Source organism: Mauremys reevesii, linkage group 3, assembly GCF_016161935.1.
Source record: "Mauremys reevesii isolate NIE-2019 linkage group 3, ASM1616193v1, whole genome shotgun sequence".
NCBI classification, from domain to species: Eukaryota; Metazoa; Chordata; order Testudines; family Geoemydidae; genus Mauremys; species Mauremys reevesii.
Genome location: NC_052625.1, coordinates 137,963,595 through 137,984,991, shown reverse-complemented (window position 1 = coordinate 137,984,991; position 21,397 = coordinate 137,963,595). Strand labels below are relative to the sequence as shown.

General features: G+C 44.1%; 1 protein-coding gene across 1 annotated transcript in view; it reads left to right on the top strand.

Moving 5' to 3' along the window:
• The first annotated feature begins 17,164 nt into the window (after positions 1–17,164).
• FUT9 (fucosyltransferase 9) overlaps positions 17,165–21,397 on the top strand; it is a 65,017-nt gene continuing 60,784 nt past the window's right edge. Inside the window, exon 1 of the mRNA XM_039532718.1 lies at positions 17,165–17,181. The gene's annotated coding sequence lies outside the window, so the exon portion shown is untranslated. The remainder of the gene's footprint in view (positions 17,182–21,397) is intronic.

Genomic DNA, 21,397 nt, shown 5'->3' with positions numbered 1-21,397 from the left:
CAGTGCTTATGCCCATGCACACACATGCTTCTGTGTGGATCCCTGCAGAGGTCCTAGACGTGATTGCCCTCTTCAGAGACAGGCATACCCAATACCATCCGGATAAGAATCATTAGACTACAAACATCTACGGGGTACTTTCAAAGAAACTGAAGGCAAAGGGACATTCCTGGCAGCTGAGTCATAATACAGATGCTTCAGTGGAAGTACTAGAAGACAAGAGACCATAACAGGACCTCTGGTAATACTCCCACTACCTACCCATATTATGAGGAACTGGACCTCATGTTTGCAAGTGATGCCATCACTGAACCCAAAGTGGCTGCAGGAGATAGTGCTGCAGAGAGAGTGGTAAGCACTCAAAACAGTATGGCAAGCACCTAACAAGCCACCGACTGCTCCTCTGACCCCTCACATGCCATGGGGTCCAACCAAGAGGACAGCCAAGAATTCTATGACATGACAGATGTGGACAATCAACAAGAACCCCCTGTGGTGAGCCATCCAGAAACAGCCGTGGAGGACAACTCTGCCAGCACCCTGCCTGACATTGCTGTAGAGAGGAACTGTGCCAGTAAGTATCATACGCTATAGTATACAACTGCATAGGGAGATTTAAACTACTTTTTCTGGGTCGGTGCTGTCCAGTGCTATGTTGGGGCAGAGGGCTGAGTCTCTCTTTACCTGCTTGGATTTACCGCCAGCAAGCTGTATATGGAGTCCACACCAGAGACTTAAAACATCATATTTGGCTGCAGTATCTAATCCCACAAATCCAGCAACCACCAGCAACCTTTTTCATGTCTGAACTCCCCTCCCATACCAATTTGCTTCCTGCTCACCTCCCTTCTCCCTGTAGCCATGATGTTGCCTCCCCATCCCATCTTACTCAAAATGACATCTGTGCTGGACAATTAAACCTTTACAATTTCTTTGCAATGGGAACTCTCACAATCATCAGCCACCTTTTCTGCATCCCAGCCCTCTTCCCACCCCTTAACAGGCTGCTTCCTTCTCTTTCTATTCCTCCCTCCTCTAGCCAGCATGGTCCCCAGCCCATGTCTCCCTTGCTTAGGATATCAGCACCATGGGAGTTAAAAAAAAATAGCAACACATTGCATATGTCACCTTGATTGTAGCTCCAGAAACAGAAAGATTAAAAGAATCATTAGAAATGGTACATTGGCTCACAGTTTCATTAGTGCACTTAGATTTTACAGAAGTTTAGAGTTCATAATGTAAATGCCCCAAATCAGGCTACAGAGGCATATCTGAATGCATAGATATTTTAAGACACTTGTAATGCATTTGGATGTAGAAATCTGTTAATTTTGCAGTTCACAAGAGAGAACTTAAGGCAAAGATAAAGCTCAATTTTGGTATGAGCATTGGATGGCAAAGCAGCTGTCTGTGCTGCCCCTGTAATAAGTGTTCCCCTTCCACTCATGTACCAGCTGGGGGTAAACCATCCTGGTAAATAGCAGTGCTGCATACCTTTCTGGTTTGTGCACAGCCTTTTTGAACAGGACCTTGCTCTGTCTCCTGGTGACTTGTGGGGCCACCAGACTCCTCGTTGTTTCTGTGGATACAGACTAACACAGCTACCCCTCTGATACTTGTCTCAGGGTTGTATCCTCCAATGTCTAGACAGCCTGCAGAGGTGCACATGCAATTACTAACTTGCTCACTGCTTTCCCACCCACCATATAGAAGAGGCATCCAACCTTGAAAACAATGTTAAAAAAATCATAGGCACCCATAAAGCCTACCCATCCCGCCCCCCAAAAATAATAAATTGGAATAAGTTAGATAATGTCTTACCACACAGAAAGGAACTACTGAGTAGGAAGAGAAGATGGAAATGGCATTCCAAAATTGTGAGAAGAGAAACATTTTCTCATGGTTGTCATGGAGACGATGAGGAGTGGGACAATAAGTACTTGTGTGTTTTCTGATTTCCCACAGCACCTGTAACTGTGCAAAGAAGGAAGCTATTGCCTGCAGAGAGGTTGTCAAATCTCGGGGCGGAGAGAGGCTTGAGATAATCTGTTCCATGAAATATTCAGTTCATCACAACAGAGGGCCATGAAGATAGAGCTGTGAAGGGAAGGTTTCCTGAGACATTCTCAAAAGATTGAAAGGGAAAGCATGGCCCTTAAGAGGGAGTGCATTGCTCTGAAAGGGACATGATGCAGTCATTGAAGAGGCAAGCAGCTATGTGGAGCACCATTTACTGCAAAGATCAAGTACTGTGCCGCAGCATTGCAATGTCTTGCACAACGTAGAGAATACACCATACTGGGACCACCATTTCAATCAACCTAATTACATTCCATCCCACAGGATGCTGAAGGGGAGATGGCAGTTCCCTATGAAAAGGCAGATGAATTGGGCTCTGTTTCGTAATGCTGCTGCTGTTGTGGCAATATGGTTAATGATGGAGGAAAAGCAGGAGTTACTTCTGCACATGGTCTCTGGCTGCACAGCTCAAAATACATATACATCATCCTGTTAGTCTTAATGACTGCCATGATCATAGTACTTAATGCTAGGTCCTCCATGCTGCTTCACTGCGTTCAAAAATTGTGCTGGCAAAATGAACAGATGCCGGGAGAAGAATCATGACTCTCACCTGCACTGGCTTCTTCATCCCTACTAGTACCATTCATGCCCCGCCCCCCAATGGAAATCCATACCACCTATCCCCATAGGCACATCTATCCCCACACAATCACGAAAAATTAAGAAAGTCATCATTTAAACCAACAATCACATCCATACCAGCTTTAACTTACATGCCTTCCCACCTTAAAATCATAGCTACCCAAATATAATCAGCCACAGTTCACAAACATCCCAATTCCCCAGAGACACATTCAAATACACAATGCAAATGCCAACCTCATACTTTTTCATGTTCAGACAACACATTATTACCAGAACACACATGTTGCTTTCATATCCAAACAGCACACGTTGTTACACTACACATATGTCTATGGAGAATCTCTCTTAACATAGTTAAGGTCAACTGAAATGTTAATGATTTTGAACAGATACTTATTACTGTAAAGCCACTAGAACTTGATGCTGCACCACTGAAGCAAATGGGATTTGCCATCGGCTTTTCTGGGAGCAAGTTGATTTTCTTTTCCATATCAGGCAGTAATTGGGGTGAGACTAAGTCTTAGATATCAAGAATGATTCAGAGATTTCATCTAGACTGGAATGAAACAGTGAATAAAACTTCCATAGAGCCATCCAGTCATGGTTTACTAACTTATCTCATGTCATATTCATACAAAGAGAGGATTCCACAGCCTCAGAAGTATTGATCCCAAAGTTATATCTAAACTGAGCTGTACGTTATTTTTGTATTCTATATGGATGGCTGAAGTTGAATTATTCATAATATACTGGTGATATTGCAGGAAAATAACTATGATTAATAGTAAAATGTTGCACAGTACATGAAGATGTTGATACATTTAATTTGAATAAAGGGTTTATTTGTCAAAATATATGCAGTCAAATATGGTACATTTACATAGTTCAGTTTTACTAAGAACTGTTTATGGTTGTCACAGCACTGGAATCAAACTGCAAGAATAACAGAAAAGAACAATCATATATATAGAGAGAGAATACATTACAGTACACCCAACAAGATTTAATTTTGCTGGATGAGTGGCTTCTTTCTCTGTTGGTTACCCTTTGGCATGTTCCTCTAATGTGCTTTTTTCCACACTCACTTTTGAAGTAGGGCTGCCCCTCCGCCTCTCCTCCCCCCACCCCCGATATAAAATGAAAATTGCATTTTGGGTTGCAAAAGGAGGCTGATGAAGAAGAATAAAATCTAAACCATTTTCAATACTCCATGCTAAAAGTCCCATTTTTTTCAAGTTATAAGTGTATACTAGGCATTATAAACAAAATAGAGAGAAGTTCTGAAATGCCATGTCAGTAGCACAGCTTAGTAGGCATCTGTCTCACTTCAGAAGAGTGATAATTGATAATCCAAAATCATACTGTATCTAAATACAGGTATCAGAGGGGTAGCCGTGTTAGTCTGGTTCTGTAGAAGCAGCAAAGAATCCTGTGGCACCTTATAGACTAACAGATGTTTTGCAGCATGAGCTTTCGTGGGTGAATACCCACTTCTTCGGATGCCACTGCTTGCATCCGAAGAAGTGGGTATTCACCCACGAAAGCTCATGCTGCAAAACATCTGTTAGTCTATAAGGTGCCACAGGATTCTTTGCTGCTTCTAAATACAGGTCTGATTCTCCATTGCCCTTACCTTGAGTACTCACTTATACCAGTACAAAGCAAATGTAAAATGGTTGTAACCCAATACCATTCTGAGTTTGTAGCATTTCAAAACTACTTTATATTAGCATAAATGATTACACAAGATGAAGGCCAACAGAGAATCAGACCCAAAATCACAAACTATATTTTACATTTATACCACATAGCACTAATCAAAAAGGTATTGGATATTTATTTGGATATCAAGAACATAAAAACAGCCATACTGGGTCAGACCAAAGGTCCATCTAGCCCAGTAACCTGTCTTCTGACAGTGGCCAATGCCAGGTGCCCCAAAGAGAATGAACAGAACAGGTAATCATCAAGTGATCCATCCTCTGTCACCCATTCCCAGTTTCTGGCAAACAGAGTCTAAGGACACCATCCCTGCCTAATAGCCATGGATCTATCCTCCTTGAATGTATCTAGTTCTTTTTTGAGCCCTGTTATAGTCTTGGCCTTCACAACATCCTCTGGCAAAGAGTTCCACAGATTAACTGTGCCTTGAAGGAAGAAATACTTAGAATCATAGGATATTAGGGTTGGAAGAGACTTCAGGAGGTCATCTAGTCCAATCCCCTGCTCAAAACAGGACTAACACCATCTAAATCATCCCAGCCAAGGCTTTGTCAAGCCAGGCCTTAAAAACCTCTAAGGATGGAAATTCTACCACCTCCCTAGGTAACCCATTCCAGTGCTTCACCACCCTCCTAGTGAAATAGTGTTTCCTAATATCCAACCGAGACCTCCCTCACTGCAACTTGAGACCATTGATTCTTGTTCTGTCATCTGCCACCACTGAGAACAGTTAAGCTCCATCCTCTTTGGAACCCCCCTTCAGGTAGTTGAAAGCTGCTATCAAATCCCCCTTCACTCTTCTCTTCTCCAGACTAAATAACCCCAGTTCCCTCAGCCTCTCCGCGTAAGTCATGTGCCCCCGCCCCATAATCATTTTCATTGGCCTCCACTGGACTCATTCCAATTTGTCCACATTCCTTCTGTAGTGAGGGGACCAAAACTGGACACAATACTCCAGGTGTGGCCTCACCAGTGCCGAATAGAGGGGAATAATCACTTCCCTCGATCTGCTGGCAATGCTCCTACTAATACATCCCTATATGCTGTTGGCTTCTTGGCAACAAGGGCACACTGCTGACTCTCATCCAGTGTAGGGGAGTGAGCACCTGTTCCAGCCGGAAGAGGTTGGAAAAGCCCTGCAGAGGGCTGAGACTGGGGAAGGCAGCAAAACCCAGGCTGATTGGGGGAAGTGGCTGCAGCTGGAGCCATGCCTGAAACAGACTAACCGGGCCTTATAAGAAGGCCAAGGCAGCCAGAAGCTCAGCAGTCTCTTCTCTAGCTGTGGAGACTCCCTGGTGACTCCCCAGGCTGTAGGGCCTGGTTCCAGGCCCATAGAGGTACTGGATAGTAGAAGAAGACAGCAGGCCAAACCCCCCTTGCCAGTGATGAGTGGCATACACCGCAATCTACGCTGGGGAATGGGGGCTAGTTGGTGACTGGCAGTAGCCTTACACTGAGGCAAGATGGGGATAGGGTGTGGGGGTTCCCCTAGGTGGGGAGACCCTGAGACTGAGGGGTACTGCCAGAGGGGCAGCACCCCAGAGAAAGGGGCACTGGGTCCTGGGAGGAACACGGGGGCCAGCGGCAGTGGGACACCGGCCTGTAGAGGGCACTCCAGATGCTGGAAGAGCTAATTCCCTGGACAACCAGCAGGAGGCACTGCAAGGGTGAGTCCACTCGCTTACACCAGCTTCTCGTCCTCTGTAATCCCCAGGTCCTTTTCTACAGAACTGTTGCTTAGTCAGTCGGTCCCCAGCCTGTAGCGGTGCATGGGATTCTTCCTTCCTAAGTGCAGGACTCTGCACTTGTCCTTGTTGAACCACATTAGATTTCTTTTGGCCCAATCCTCTGGACCCTATCCCTACCCTCCAGCATATCTACCTCTCCCCCCATCTTAGTGTCATCTGTTAACTTGCTGAGGGTGCAATTAATCCCATCATCCAGATCATTAATAAAGATGTTGAACAAAACCGGCCCCAGGTCCAACCCTTGGGGCACTCCGCTTGATACCGGCTGCCAACTAGACAGTTTTAAACTACTGCTTATTAATTTCATTTGGTGACCCCTAGTTCTTGTGTTATGAGAACGAGTAAATAACTCTACTTTATTTACTTTCTTCACACCAGTCATGATTTTATAGACCTCTATCATATCCCGCCCCTTAGTCGTCTCTTTTCCAAGCTGAAAAGTCTCAGTCTTATTAATCTCTCCTCATATGGAAGCTGTTCCATACCTCTAGTCATTTTTGTTGCTTTTTTCTGAACCTTTTCCAGTTGTAATGTATCTTTTTTGAGATGGGGCGACCAGACCTGCATGCAGTATTCAGGATGTGGGTGTACCATGGATTTATATTCATAATTATCACAATAATGATTATAATAAATTTAGATGGGATAGTAAGCCTCATGCTTTAGTGCTTAAACAAGTCTCAAACTATTAGTGACCAGAATGGAGTTAATTCCACAACAAAGTTATGTACATATTTAAGTCTTTGTAGGATGTATTTAAGTCTTGTTCAGGATGTATGCAAAATGTACACACCTATAGGTCTCTATTTGCAATTTATCTTTTGCATGCCAGCAGAAACCAAATACAATAAACAATATTAACAAATTAAGACTCCAAAGTTTTGCACACAAAAGTCAGAATGCTGAAATTAATGTTTAATATAAGACCTTAACTTTGCTCCATTTGCGTATGCATTATAATATTTCTCAAATCACACAATATCAAACCATTTTTCTCTATAACTTTGTATTTAGTGATGTGTGTAGCATCTTGAAGTACTGTGTATTATTCTGTGCCCAGTAAGCCATATTTAAAAATACTGTAGATGAAGCATAACACTGAGTAATAGTGTGACTGTGCTTTTAAATATCTATGTTCCTGCACATTTATTCTATTGAGAGGAAAAGGTTTAGAATTAAATTACAACATTAACTTTTTCAGTTACCACTATCATTGGTGCTTCTTTAATACACTAAACTGTAAATACACTTGTATGGCTTACTACAGTTCAAATCACAATCTCTGTAAGATTCTTTCTCTTTTTGCCCATATAGGTAAAATTCTCATCCAACCTGTCATCACCTTCATTCTTGATTAGTGTAACTTCCTCAACTCTGGCTCTCCTTTTTCTACCATATCAGTTACTCTTCTTGTCATACCCTTCAAGATCATGCATAAATCCAACCTTCTAGATGGAGTCTCTTATTGACTCACTCCTATACTCCCAAGCTGTATATTCTGATGATGCCTCAACATCATTTTTTGTCTATGTCTCCCACAATTGTCTTCCCTCTTTTTTTTCTGTCACCTTAATTAATGGATCACTCCTCCTAAACTAGACTGCAAATCCATTAGCCTCTCTTCTTTAAATTGCCTCCTAAAGAGCCACTTCTTTTATGATGCCTACAAGAAACTCACCTTTGTTTATACATTCCATACATTTATCTAAATAAAATAATAATTTTGGTCCAATCAAGCTTTGCACTTGCCTTACTGAGGAAAGGCCTGATCCAAAAACCGTTGATATCAATGGAAAATCTCTGATCAGGCCCAAATTGCATCAACTTATTGATGTTGCCCCTCTCCTCCTTCTCCAACTGTCTCATTGTGTCATGTCCAAACTTATTTTACAAGCTCCTTTTGAGCAGGGATCTTGATTCTCAGCACAGACATCTAGCACACTATTGGGTTCCATTAAATTAATACAGTGATTAATTCTTTCATATTGGAAACAGACATTTGTCTCAGCTTGTGGAGGAAGATCCGTTTTCTGTTTACTTGTACTTGTCAAATTAGAAATATATAGATAATTTTACCAATATTTGAAAGAAATTATATCCCGTTCTTGGAGAAAGTAGTATCTGATCTTCATTAAGACATTTTGAAGATGGATGACAGGAAAATGCAGATTAGCTACACTCCTACATAAGAGACACACATAAGGGACTGCTTATGAAATATTATGTTAATGCAGGGGTCGGCAACCTTTCAAAAGTGGTGTGCCGAGTCTTCATTTATTCACTCTAATTTAAGGTTTCGCTTGCCAGTAATCCATTTTAATGTTTTTAGAAGGTCTCTTTCTATAAGTCTATAATATATAACTAAACTATTGTTGTATGTAAAGTAAATAAGGTTTTTAAAATGTTTAAGAAGCTTCATTTAAAATTAAATTAAAATGCAGAGCCCCCAGACTGGTGGCCAGGACCCAGGCAGTGTGAGTGCCACTGAAAATCAACTCATGTGCCGCCTTTGGCACGCGTGCCCATAGGTTGCCTACCCCTGCGTTAATGAATTACAGTTCAGATGTTTGTCTGCAAAGGACCAACTGTTTCCTGTTAGAGGTATACTAAATGGGTGTCATTATCTATTAAGCCATTATGAAAGTAAGTATACAAAACTGATATACAAAACTGATATACATGTAATAAAATATATCTCTCTATATATATAATTACATACACATGCACAATCTTAACTCTGCCCCCGTCAATGTTCTCTATGATACATTAATTATATGGCCACGTACCATTTCTCACTTACTATATCATACCATTTTTTCTACAACTTCAGACATATATATACAATCTTAACTCTGCCCCCCGTCAATGTTCTCTATATATCATAGAGAACATTGACGGGGGGCAGAGTTAAGATTGTATATGTAACCTTGACTTTTGCACTGTCTGGAGTTTTATGACTCAGTAATCCAAACTCAGCATTCTCTCAATGGAGCAATTTGCAGCAGTGTCCATTGGTGAAACTAGCCAACTGCAGAGATACAAAAATTAGAAAGATGTTTATGCCTTTTGCTGCTTCTAGAAACAAACACAAAAAGCGGAATCAATCATCTTTTATCCAAATAATAATTAAAATACTTAATTATTTGCTTGGTGTCATGGGTATGGTACACACTGCAATTTGCAAACAGAAGAAAGGTGAAGTTAAAAAATACAAGAAATCTGGGTTTGAACAAACTGATTTAGAGCATTATATTTGCAGTGCAGTGGGCTAAGAGCCAACTGCTTTTGGAAGTTCACCTCTAAATGTTTGCCACCTCCACATAGAAGTAAATCCTTCCACTGCCTCCTTAGCCGTGGATGACTCCTTGACAGGACTGGAACAAGCATTACTGTGCTTTATGTGAGTGCAGGAGATAGGAGGGGAGGGGAAGGAAGGGAAGAAGTGAAAAGTTCATACTCTTTGGGGTAGGGCATAGGCAGAGTCTTTGAAGCTTAGATCCTTCCATCTTCTCACAGCAGAAGACGGTGAAGCCTTCTCCAAAAACTGAGCCTCAGTGCAGTGGCTTTGTGACCAGGGAGAGAGGATTTCTTCTTTCATCACCACTGCTAATTCCATGCCCACTCCCTGATATAATTACAATGGGCACTGGGTTTAGGATTTGCCCCATAACCTTTATAATAAAGATTTTTATTTAATATTGGTCTCTGATAGGAGTTTGTACAGTCTCTAGCACAGTGAGCCCTGATGTCAGCTGGAGACTAAACACTACCATAATACAAATGATAATCTGGCCTATTTATTCCCCCTCATTCTTTCTTCTTTGTGTCTCTCCTTTCTTTCTATTTCTATGCTCTCTTGTTCTCTTTCATTTAAAAGTCCCCCTTCCTCTACTCTTTATTTTAATCTCTCTTTAGTTCCTCTTCTATTTACTGGAGATGTCTCCCCTTCTCTATTTCCTCCCTTCTCTCTTTCTCTCTCTCTCGCCTCTTCTTTTAGGGTTAAGCAGGCAGTTGCAGAAGATATTTAGCATGATCCAGCACCCACAGAGAATCACTTTATCACCACGAGAAAATTGCTTCAGTGCAGGTGAATAGCTGAGCTCAATTTTTAATGTCACTACCTGTACCAGTTTTCCTAAAGACTTCAAAAATGAAATCATAAAGATACACAAATACCTACGGTGTATTGTGAGAGGGTCATTAGAAATCTGAGAAAATGTGCATACTACTGCACACTCTGCTGTTGCTTCTTCCTCTCATAAAATACATTTTTTTCATAAAATATTAATGAATGCAAAGCTGTGATATTAGAACTGATAAAAATGAGACCCTGACAACATCTGTGATAGTGATCTCGTGTGGGTCAATGGTTTGGAAATCTCTCTGCAGTTTTGAAATGTTTCTCTCTTCTGATCTACAACTTCCTCTTATCCTAGGGATTTTGTGAGCAGAAACAGCTAGTCATGCCTCTTGATGTGGTAGTTTTATGATATATAAACACTAACCTCATTTCATTTGTTACCAAGACTAGATCAGATCCCTGCTGTCTACAAGTAAATTCTCGGTACAACACAACATAGATCTAGTATCAGAGGGGTAGCCGTGTTAGTCTGGATCTGTAAAAGCAGCAAAGAGTCCTGTGGCACCTTATAGACTAACAGACTAATGTGTGGCAGTTCTTCCTTGGGGATGCATTGTATGTGTTAGAAAACTCATTTTTCTAACTTTGTTGAAGCACAATCCTAACATTACTCTTGGTATCTATCTAATCTGTATTATCAGATCTATGTTTTTAAGCTAGGCCCAGGAGGGTAATATCTGAATACTTCTTCTCTTAGGCTGGCAAAAAAGAAAGTGTATATCACTTTGCCTTTAATCTAAAATTAATGATGAGACCTGTTGCATGTTTAAAATCATAGCAACTCCTCAGGAAAGGAAGCATTACTTTGAATGGTACATGCTGTCTTAGGCCTGGTCCACACTAGGACTTTAATTCGAATTTAGCAGCGTTAATTCGAATTAACCGTGCACCCGTCCACACCAGGAAGCCATTTAATTTGACCTAGAGGGCTCTTTAGTTCGAATTCGGTACTCCACCCCGACGAGGGGAGTAGCGCTAAATTCGACATGGCTATGTCGAATTAGGCTAGGTGTGGATGCAAATCGAACTTACTAGCTCCGGGAGCTATCCCACAGTGCACCACTTTATTGACGCTCTGGACAGCAGTCCGAGCTCAGATGTTCTGATCAGCCATACAGGAAAAGCACTGGGAAAATTTGAATTCCTTTTCCTGTCTGGCCAGTTTGAATCTCATTTCCTGTGTGGACGTCGTGGCGAGCTCAGCAGCACTGGCAGCGATGCAGAGCTCTCCAGCAGAGGAGTCCATGCAATCTCAGAGTAGAAAGAGGGCCCCAGCATGGACTGACCGGGAAGTCTTGGATCTGATCGCTGTGTAGGGTGATGAGTCTGTGCTTTCGGAGCTGCGCTTCAAAAAACGGAATGCAAAGATCTACGAGAAGGTCTCCAAAGCCATGGCACTCAGAGGATACAGCCGGGATGCAATGCAGTGCCGCGTGAAAATCAAGGACCTGAGACAAGGCTACCAAAAAATCAAAGCGGCAAACGGACGCTCCGGAGCCCAGCCCCAGATATGCCGCTTCTACGAGGCACTGCATTCCATTCTTGGTGGGTCTGCCACCACTGCCCCACCAGTGACCGTGGACTCTGAGGATGGGATAGTGTTGAGGGGCAGTTTCTCGCCGATGTTCGCCGATGGGGAAGATGAGGAAGGGTTTGTGGAGGACGAGGCAGGCGACAGCGCTTACAATACTGCTTTCCCCGACAGCCAGGATCTCTTCATCACCCTCACAGAGATCCCCTACCAACCCTCCCCGGCCGTTAACCCGGACTCCGAATCAGGGGAAGGATCAGTCGGTAATTGCTATAAACATGTAAACATTTATTTTTTAACAAAACAGGAATAAAAACTATATAAAAAGAAGGTCTATGCATATAGGGATCGAACAGTAATCCTCCTGGGACAGTTCTACGAAGCTCTCTGACAGGTACTCGAAAAGCCTCCGCAGGAGGTTCCTGGGGAGAGGTGCCTTGTTGGGTGCTCCGTGGAAGCACACTCTTCCGCGCCAGGCCATCAGGAGGTATAATGGGAGCATCACCTCGACCAGTATGGCAGCATAGGGCCCTGGTCTGTGCAGGGATTCACGCAGCATTCGCTCTCTGTTTCTCCTGGAGACCCGCTTCAGGGTGATCTCGCTCGGCGACTGCTGCATCTAATTAGGGGAATTACTTTAATGTTACTATTGTGAATGCTTGACTTTTCCTTTGCATAACAATGACCGTCGTTTAACAGCCACGTGTTGTAGGCTGCAGAGGAAAAGCATACAGGGATCTTTCCCGGGGACAGCCACGAGGGGCTGGAACAGGGTCAGACTTTATGCTTTCCAGATTGCCTGCAGCAGGAGGGCCCTGCTATCCATTAACTGTTAAGCAGCCTAAAGTTTACGGCTTACCAGGCCTGGCTGCTACACGGATTCTGCTGTCCTGCCCCGCTTGTCCGATCTCCAGTGCAAGACCCCAGGCAATGAAAGTGAATGCCGAAAATTCGAACTTGTCCTGAGAGCACATGAGATTAGGTGCCCTGTATGGTCTTGTTCACAGAAACTGAGTAGACTGTGTTCAGTGTTCACAAACATGTATCTTTGGAAGGAAATCACTTCCTTTTTCCCATCACACAGCTGCGGCTCTTTCCCGAACTGCCCCAGCATCCCCCTCACAGAGGCTGGCGCAGATTAGGCAGCGAAAGAAAAAGACTCGGGACGAGATGTTCGCTGAACTGATGGCCTGCTCCAGAGCCGAGGCGGCCCAGCAGAGCCAGTGGAGGGAGACCCTCTCTCAGCAGCAGCGCTCACACAGCGAACGGGAGGACAGGTGGCGGCAGGAAGACCAGCAGGCGACTCAAACGCTGCTTGGACTAATGAGGGAGCAAACGGACACGCTCCGGCGCCTTGTGGATGTTCTGCAGGACCGCAGGCAGGAGCAGAGAGCCCCCCTGAACTGTATCTGCAACCGCCATCCCCCGCCACAAAGTCCTGTCCCCCCCTCACCCAAAATCACAAGAAGGAGGGGCGCTAGGGGCCGTGAAAACTGTCACTCCACCCCAGCAGAGCGCTCATGTACCAAACAGTTCTCATTCCCTAAAGTATGAGAATTGCTTCCCTTCCTGGCTCACCCGATCCCAAATCCCAGTTTCATCCCCCAACTGTGTAGTTGAGTATTAAAAACAGTTTGCTGTTCATTACTGTTTCCGTCATGTTTCTTTGCAGAAGACTTTGTGTGAAGGGGGGGGAGGGGTTTCTTAATTGCATAGGACAGCCACCATTAACAGGGTACGGACATGGGGGCAGGATCAACAGCAGGTCACACACAGAGTGCAGTCACTAGGCACCCGGGTCACTCTGCGAGGTGTCTGCTTCCCCAGGTCAGTCTGGGAGGTGTATGTTGCCCCAGGGTCCGAGCGCCTGGCATCCACAAATGGCAAGGCAGGCTGCCCTTACCATGCCCTTCCACCCTAGCCATGAACCTCTCCGATGCCCTGAGCCCCAGCCAGAGCCATCATCCCCCCACACCTACTCACCCTTCCCACACACCCCTCACCCCTTCCTGCACACCCTCCGCTAACCGTCCTCCCCCCAGAGACCGCTGTAGGAGCAGCAGCCTATCAGTCCTCGAGTGTAAAAGCGGTCTGTACATCACTGCACACCGTACCCACCACAGTCTGCGTCCCTGTTTGAACCCTTGAACGAGAATTCGTTAGTAAAGAAAACTTTGTTAATTAAAAATGTTCAAATAACTTTATTTTTAAACGTCTGTTGGAAGGGGGGAAACCTGGTGAATGGGGTATGTAACCGCTGAAAAAAGACAATAGTAACTGAAACAGGGGCAGGTTCAGCTTCTCTGTAAAGAGACTGGACAGTCATAGGTTACCCTGCTCTCTGAGGAACCTAGCTTTCAAAGCCTCCCGGATGCACAGAGCTTCCCGCTGGGCTCTTCTAATGGCACGGGTGTCTGGCTGAGCGTAATCAGCAGCCAGGCGATTTGCCTCAACCTCCCATCCCGCCATAAAGGTCTCCCCCTTGCTCTCACAGAGATTGTGGAGCACACAGCAAGCTGCAATAACAATGGGGATATTGGTTTCGCTGAGATCCGAGCGAGTCAGTAAGCTCCTCCATCTCCCCTTGAGACGTCCGAAAGCACACTCCACCACCATTCTGCACTTGCTCAGCCGGTAGTTGAAGAGCTCCTTGTCATTGTCCAGGGCGCCTGTATAGGGCTTCATGAGCCAGGGCATTAGCGGGTAGGCTGGGTCCCCGAGGATCACTGTAGGCATCTCTACATCCCCAACACTTACTTTGTGGTCCGGGAAGAAACTACCTTCCTGCAGGCGTCTAAACAGACCAGAGTTCCTGAACACACGCGCGTCATGAACCTTGCCCGGCCACCCGACGTAGATGTTGGTAAAACGTCCCCTATGGTCCACCAGTGCTTGCAGCACCATTGAAAAGTAGCCCTTTCGGTTAATATACTGCCTGGCCTGGTGGGCCGGTCCCAGGATAGGGATGTGAGTTCCATCTATAGCCCCACCGCAGTTTGGGAATCCCATCGTGGCGAAGCCATCTATGACGACCTGGACGTTTCCCAGGGTCACCACCTTTGAGAGCAGTAGGTCAACGATTGCGTGGGCTACTTGCATCACAGCAACCCCCACGGTAGATTTGCCCACGCCAAAGTGGTTCGCTACTGACCGGTAGCTATCTGGCGTTGCAAGTTTCCAGAGGGCTATGGCCACTCGCTTCTGCACAGTCAGGGCTGCTCGCATCCGGGTGTCCTGGCGCTTCAGGGCAGGGGCCAGCAAGTCACACAGTTCAAGGAAAGTGCCCTTACGCATCCTGAAGTTTCGCAGCCACTGTGATTCATCCCAGACCTGCAGCACTATGCGGTCCCACCAGTCCGTGCTTGTTTCCCAGGCCCAGAATCGCCGTCCCATAGCATGAACGTGACCCATTGCCACCATAATCTCCACGGCGCGTCGTACCGTGCTTTGTGAGAGGTCTGTGCCACTCTCACACTTCACGTCCTCACCACGCTGCCGGAGCCTCCTTGCCCAATTTCTCAGCAGCTGACTGTGGAAGAGGTGGACGATAAGGTGCGAGGAGTTGACAACGGCCATAAGTGCAGCGATGATCGCAGCGGGCTCCGTGCTCGCAGTGCTGTGGCATCCGCGCTGTCACTGACCAGAAAAGTGCGCGAACAGAGTTCCCGCCAGCGCTTTCAAGGAGAGAGGGCGGGAGTGACGGTTGAATGATGACAGTTACCCAAAACCACCCTCGACACATTTTTCTCCCAGAAGGCATTGGGGGCTCTACCCAGCATTCCAATGGGAAGCGGGGACTGCGGGAACTGTGGGATAGCTGCCCAGAATGCACCGCTTCCAATGTTGACGCTTGCCCCGTTAGTGTGGACTCACAAAGTCGAATTAGTGTCCTTAGTGTGGATACACAAATTCGAATTCATCAGGTCGAATCCACAAATTCGACCTAAGTTAAATCGAACTACTCCTGTAGTGTAGACATACCCTTAGTTAGACTAACACTCCTGACTTAGGGTACGTCTTCACTACCCGCCAGATCGGCGGGTAGCAATCGATTTCTCGGAGTTCGATATATCGCGTCTCATCTAGACGCGATATATCGAACCCCAAACGCGCTCCCGTCGACTCCGGAACTCCACCGGAGCGAGTGGCGGTAGCGGAGTCGACAGGGGAGCCGTGGACATCAATCCCACGCCGTGAGGACGGGTAAGTAATTCGAGCTAAGGTACTTCGACTTCAGCTACGCTATTCACATAGCTGAAGTTGCATACCTTAGATCGACTCCCCCGCCCCCCAGTGTAGACCAGGCCTTTGATATTTCATGGCTTCATTTAATATTTGCATCAGCACACACAACTATTATGTAATCTTTATCCTGAATGTGATGTACCATGAAAATCCATGAACAGTCAACCCTTCTTATCATAAGAACAAAAGAATGGCCATACTGGGTCAGACCAAAGATCCATCTAGCCCAGTATCCTGTCTTCTGACAGTGGTCAATATCAGTGCCCCAAAAGGAATGAACAGATAATCAGGTGATCCATTCCCTGTCACTCATTCCCAGCTCTGGAAAACAGAGGCTAGGGACATCATCCGGGTCCATCTTGGCTAATAGCCATTGATGGACCTATCCTCCATGAATTTATCTAGTTCTTTTTTGAACCCTGTTATAATCTTGGCCTTCACACGTTCTCTGGCAAAGAATTACACAGGTTGACTGTGTGTTGTGTGAAGAAATACTTCCTTTTGTTTGTTTTAAATCTGCTGCTTATTAATGTCATTTGGTGACCCCTGTTCTTGTGTTATGAGAAGGAGTAAATAACACTTCCTTATTTTCTTTCTCCACACTAGTCATGATTTTACAGATCTCAATCATATCTCCCCCTTAGTCATCTCTTTTCCACGCTGAAAAGTCCCAGTCTTATTAATCTGTCCTCATATGGAATTTCCAATTCCAATATATCTTTTTTTTTTTTAGGTGGGGCGTGCAGTATTCAATATGTGGGTGTACCATGGATTTATATAGAGGCAATATGATATTTTCTGCCTTATTATCTATCCCTTTTCTAATGATTCCCAACATGCTGTTCACTTTTTTTACTCCCTTTTATGAATAAATATCAGCCCTCCCTTTGTATTATATGACCATGTTATTTCATGAGGGTAATTCTTGTTATCATTAATTGTTTTTCCAGAGTTTTTTTTTTTAAAGCCCCAGGCTGTGATGGTCATTTGCCTTTCTTCTTTTTTAAACACATTTCTATCTTTTATGCCATGTGCAATTAATTTCAGTTTATGAAATAGTGTTTTTGTTCCTTTTACAATGCAGGTGATTTCTACAGAGAGGAACCATGTTTCACCAGAAAACATAAGTATGATATCCTCTACATCTTTTGATAAAGACATATATCTTTATATGTTTAAATGACATTTAAAAAGCAATGTATGCCACTAACCTGGCTTCTGAGCATACACAGTTGGAATCAGTTTCATGACTGCTCTGTGTATTATTTGTGCTTAGTTACACAATATTTTTAAAACTGCTGGAAATGTTAACCAGTGTATTGGCCTGCTAAGTTACATGCTTTGGCTTTGCTCCAAATTGCATATTTTTGGGAGGTATTAAATAATTTATTTGTTTTAGAAATTCTTACTTACAATTTGAATTTGTCTCACTCTTTTGGGAAGAGTTTACAACAGTCTTTTTACTATTATGCCTGTGGAGAAAGTGAATATTCTGTGCAGACTTTGATGGCCAAAAATATATTTAAGAATAGACTGGTCCCTTCAACCAAAAAGGAGAGACCTGAATTTTAGTGAGTCTCTGGCTTTCAAATAGTGCAAAGACCAAAAGAAAAAGAAAAAAAGATTTTTGACTTTTTGACTCCTCCTACTTTTTTATTGTAACACATGTATAACACTGTATTCTTCCTATTTGTCTTGACTGAGCTCTTCCTAACATTATCTTTCCATGCCTCTCTCATCATATTACTGTTCCATAAAGAGTACTGTCATGTTTCTATCAACCTTAGTTTATGAATCTTTTGATGCTTAAGCAATGCTCAGGATATTCCAGTTTCTCTCCACTTCAGTCAGCTTTCCTGCCATATTGCATTGTCTCTCTCCTTCTCTCATACATTACATTTCTTCCCTGCTCCATTGTATTCTCTTCCACAGACAGACATTAACGTTTTCGGGAAACCTAGACCCTGATGCATTTTCATATGTAAGCAGGTTTCCACACACACTCAATGGAGTGAAGGGGAGATGCGTCATCACTGATTGGAAGTGGGAGGAAGAGGAAGGGGGAAATACAGAATGATGGGAGAAGAATAGGGGTGGGATGGAAAGAAGACTGCAGTAAAATCAGAGGGATGATTGAGAGGAGTGCTTCAAAAAAGAAATGGCAATAAGGAAGAGGAGAAGAGATAACAGAAAAGGAATGAGGTGGGAAGGTGAAAAGAGGGGGAAAGGGAAGAGAGTGCACAAGAGGAAAGGATAATCTTTGTCAATATTATGTGAATTGAGCTTATTGACTTAAAGGAAGAGCAGCAAACTATATGGACTCTTTCAAGGCACTCTTGAGATTTCACCTAGGAATCAAGAATCCTTTTATTTTTCTACGTGGCCAAAATGTTTGGAGAAAAAAAGAGGAATAAGACACTGTAAATAAAGGTATCTAACAATAACAGGAGAAGAAGAATGAGTAATCAAGGCTGTTGTGTTACACTGAGGTAAGCCCACCCCATAATAAATGTAGGGTCTAAGAGCAATCTGTCCGCTATTATAGTATGTTGATTTTTGTCAGTGCATACAGATTTTAAATTTAAATTTTACAACACAATCTCTCATGCCTTTCATCTCAAATGTAATTACTCGGGCAGTGCTAAAGATAACTGGAAAAAATTTCAGAAGCTCTTTGCTGGCAACAACTAGCAATAAAATTATCAGCCCTGACAAAGGTAACTAGAGAGAGAAACTTTGATGTCCGTGTATTAAAAATAATTTTATGGATGGCAAATCAAGTGCAAATGTTAAATTGGGTAGTCTCTAAAATATGTGGAATTCTTCTTGTTTTCTTAGCTTTCCATAAACTAGAAAAGGCTTACTTTGCCTGCTTCATGACTATGCTTGTTGGATTAAACAAATTAGAAACAAAATGAAGCTTGAGGAAAGTGCTGCTCTATTGTCAGTTGCCCAAGCACAATTAGCTCATTTTTCCAAATGGCTCAGTAGTATAACAATAATTGTATATTGCTAGATTAAACAACACATAAAATGAATGGGATTAATCATTCGCTGGGGTACGGGCTATTAGAAACTATGTAGGTTTTTGCTTCATGATAAGACCGATATTTTTTCAGACGTCATAATATCCAAGGTGCTGCAGGAGGTCATGCTGGCAATTCAGTATATGTCATGCTTCTCTCCATTTCAGACTAGAATACATTTTGTTAGGTGGCACTGTGTGGCTGGAGATCCTGAGCCAAATTCTGCACTTCTTTACACCTGTAAAACCATATTGAAGTCAATGGGGTTGAACCAGTGTAACTGGAAAGAGAATTTAGCCCACCATCTTTTGGGCAAGACTTATGTCCTGACTGTTACATTTTAAAAAATCGCATGGCACATTTTGCTAGAATTGGGACATTAATTCTGATGTCCTAGTCAAATTCCAGTTGGATACTGACATTGTCTATCCCAGTTCCCTCTCAGTTTCAGTTGGACATAGCATCACTATTTACATCCTCCCATAGGGTCAAATCACTTAGTCTATTTAAAACTGCCCGTGAAGTCACTGCCAACTTGGCTTGAGTGACGATTGCAGGATTTGGCCCATAGACTGTTCCAAAATGTCAGTGTACACCATTGAACTGCTGCATCCCATCCCAACCCACTGATACAGCCCCTGTCCAAAATGGCTGCTTTTCAATAGTCAGTGAAGGGATCCCTTTACCTGATATGTATATTGCTTGCTCCTTGCCAAGATAAAAACAAGCTAGTCTGGCAGAGATGAAGGTCCTTTTCCAGATGAAGAGACCTCAAGGAACATCTTATAGAGAATTAGCTCAAGGGTTTTTCCCAGACACACTCACCTTCCAACCCTGGATATACTAGACCTGAGGCTATACTCCACATGTGTCAGAGTAGCAAACGGGGGATAGGGGCATAGATATTTTTATGCCACTCTTTTGCTCCCCATGATCTGGGGGCTGAACCAACCCTGGTAGAAAATGAACAGCTCCAGGCTATTCTAACTTGTATGGGTGGATGATGATCCCTATGGGACCACTCTGGTTGGTCATGCCCCAGACCTGCCCCAAGACAGCCTCAAGCCCACAGTAGGATGGTCATCTGTTGGAAGGGCTAGCATAGAGCAGGCTGTGGTAGCTCAGTCTGTTCCTTTGTGCTTCTGGAATGGTGCACAGGGAACTAAGAGGGTCTGAGGATCTGGACCATGATAGCTCAAGGTAACTCCACTGGGTTAGTCAGAACCCTATGGTGAGGCTTTTCTCCCCTCTCCTGCTCTCTGTGTCCCACTCATAGCATGATGGGGCAAGAAATCCTAAGACCAGGGTAGCAATGCCAGTTCGTCATTAGCAAGCAGGCCAAGAAAAACATGATGTGCTTTACCCTCATCGGAGTACCCCCCCCCCCCCGAGTTTCATTTCATCCAAGATATAAAGAAAGAGAATACCTTCCTCTGATTCTCTCACATGCAGATATAGAGCCCAAGCTCTGTATTTCATATGATAAGCCCAGGAGAGCTCTTTCTGAGGTTGACATCCAGATCCTTATCTTGAGATCAGCATTTGCTCACCAGAAATTCCTTCAGCTTTTTGTTTCAAGTCAGCAAAATCTTACTGAGTTGATGATAATATGGCTGTGGTTATAACAGTGAAAGGTTATTTGCCTACTTCTATTAAAATTATTGTTTGTTTTTCCTTCTCCTACTCATTCAGAAAATAGCAACTCATCCTTGCTACTCCAGCCTGTGTGAGGAGCCTGTAGCACATGTTCCACATCGGGGTCGGCAACCTCTGGCACGTGGCTCACCAGGGTAAGCAACCGGGCAAGCCGGGCCGATTTGTTTACCTGCCGCCTCAACAGGTTCCGCGGACTGCAGCTCCCACTGGCCACAGTTCGCCATCCCAGGCCAATGGGGGCGGTGGGAAGCGGCGCGGGCGTGGGATATGCTGGCCGCGTCTTCCTGCCACCCCCATTGGCCTGGTACGGCCAACTGCGGCCAGTGGGAGCCACGATAGGCCGAACCTGTCGACACAGCAGGTAAACAAACTGGCCCGTCCCAACAGGGTGCTTACCCTGGCGAGCCGTGTGCCAGAGGTTGCCAACCCCTGTTCTACATCTTCTTCTGGGCCAAATTTAATACTTATTTCATAGCAGGACTAATAAAAATTTAGCTGCAGAAAATCTTATGTCCTCTAGTGACTAGTCCATCCTTCTACCATTCTGGTGTTGCTGCTTTTTCCTTACAATATATTTCCAGTGCTTTATTCATAAGTAATGGGTCTACAACCAATTCCCCTGCTAATAGAGCTCATAATTCAGAAGTATTTTTTTTCTGAT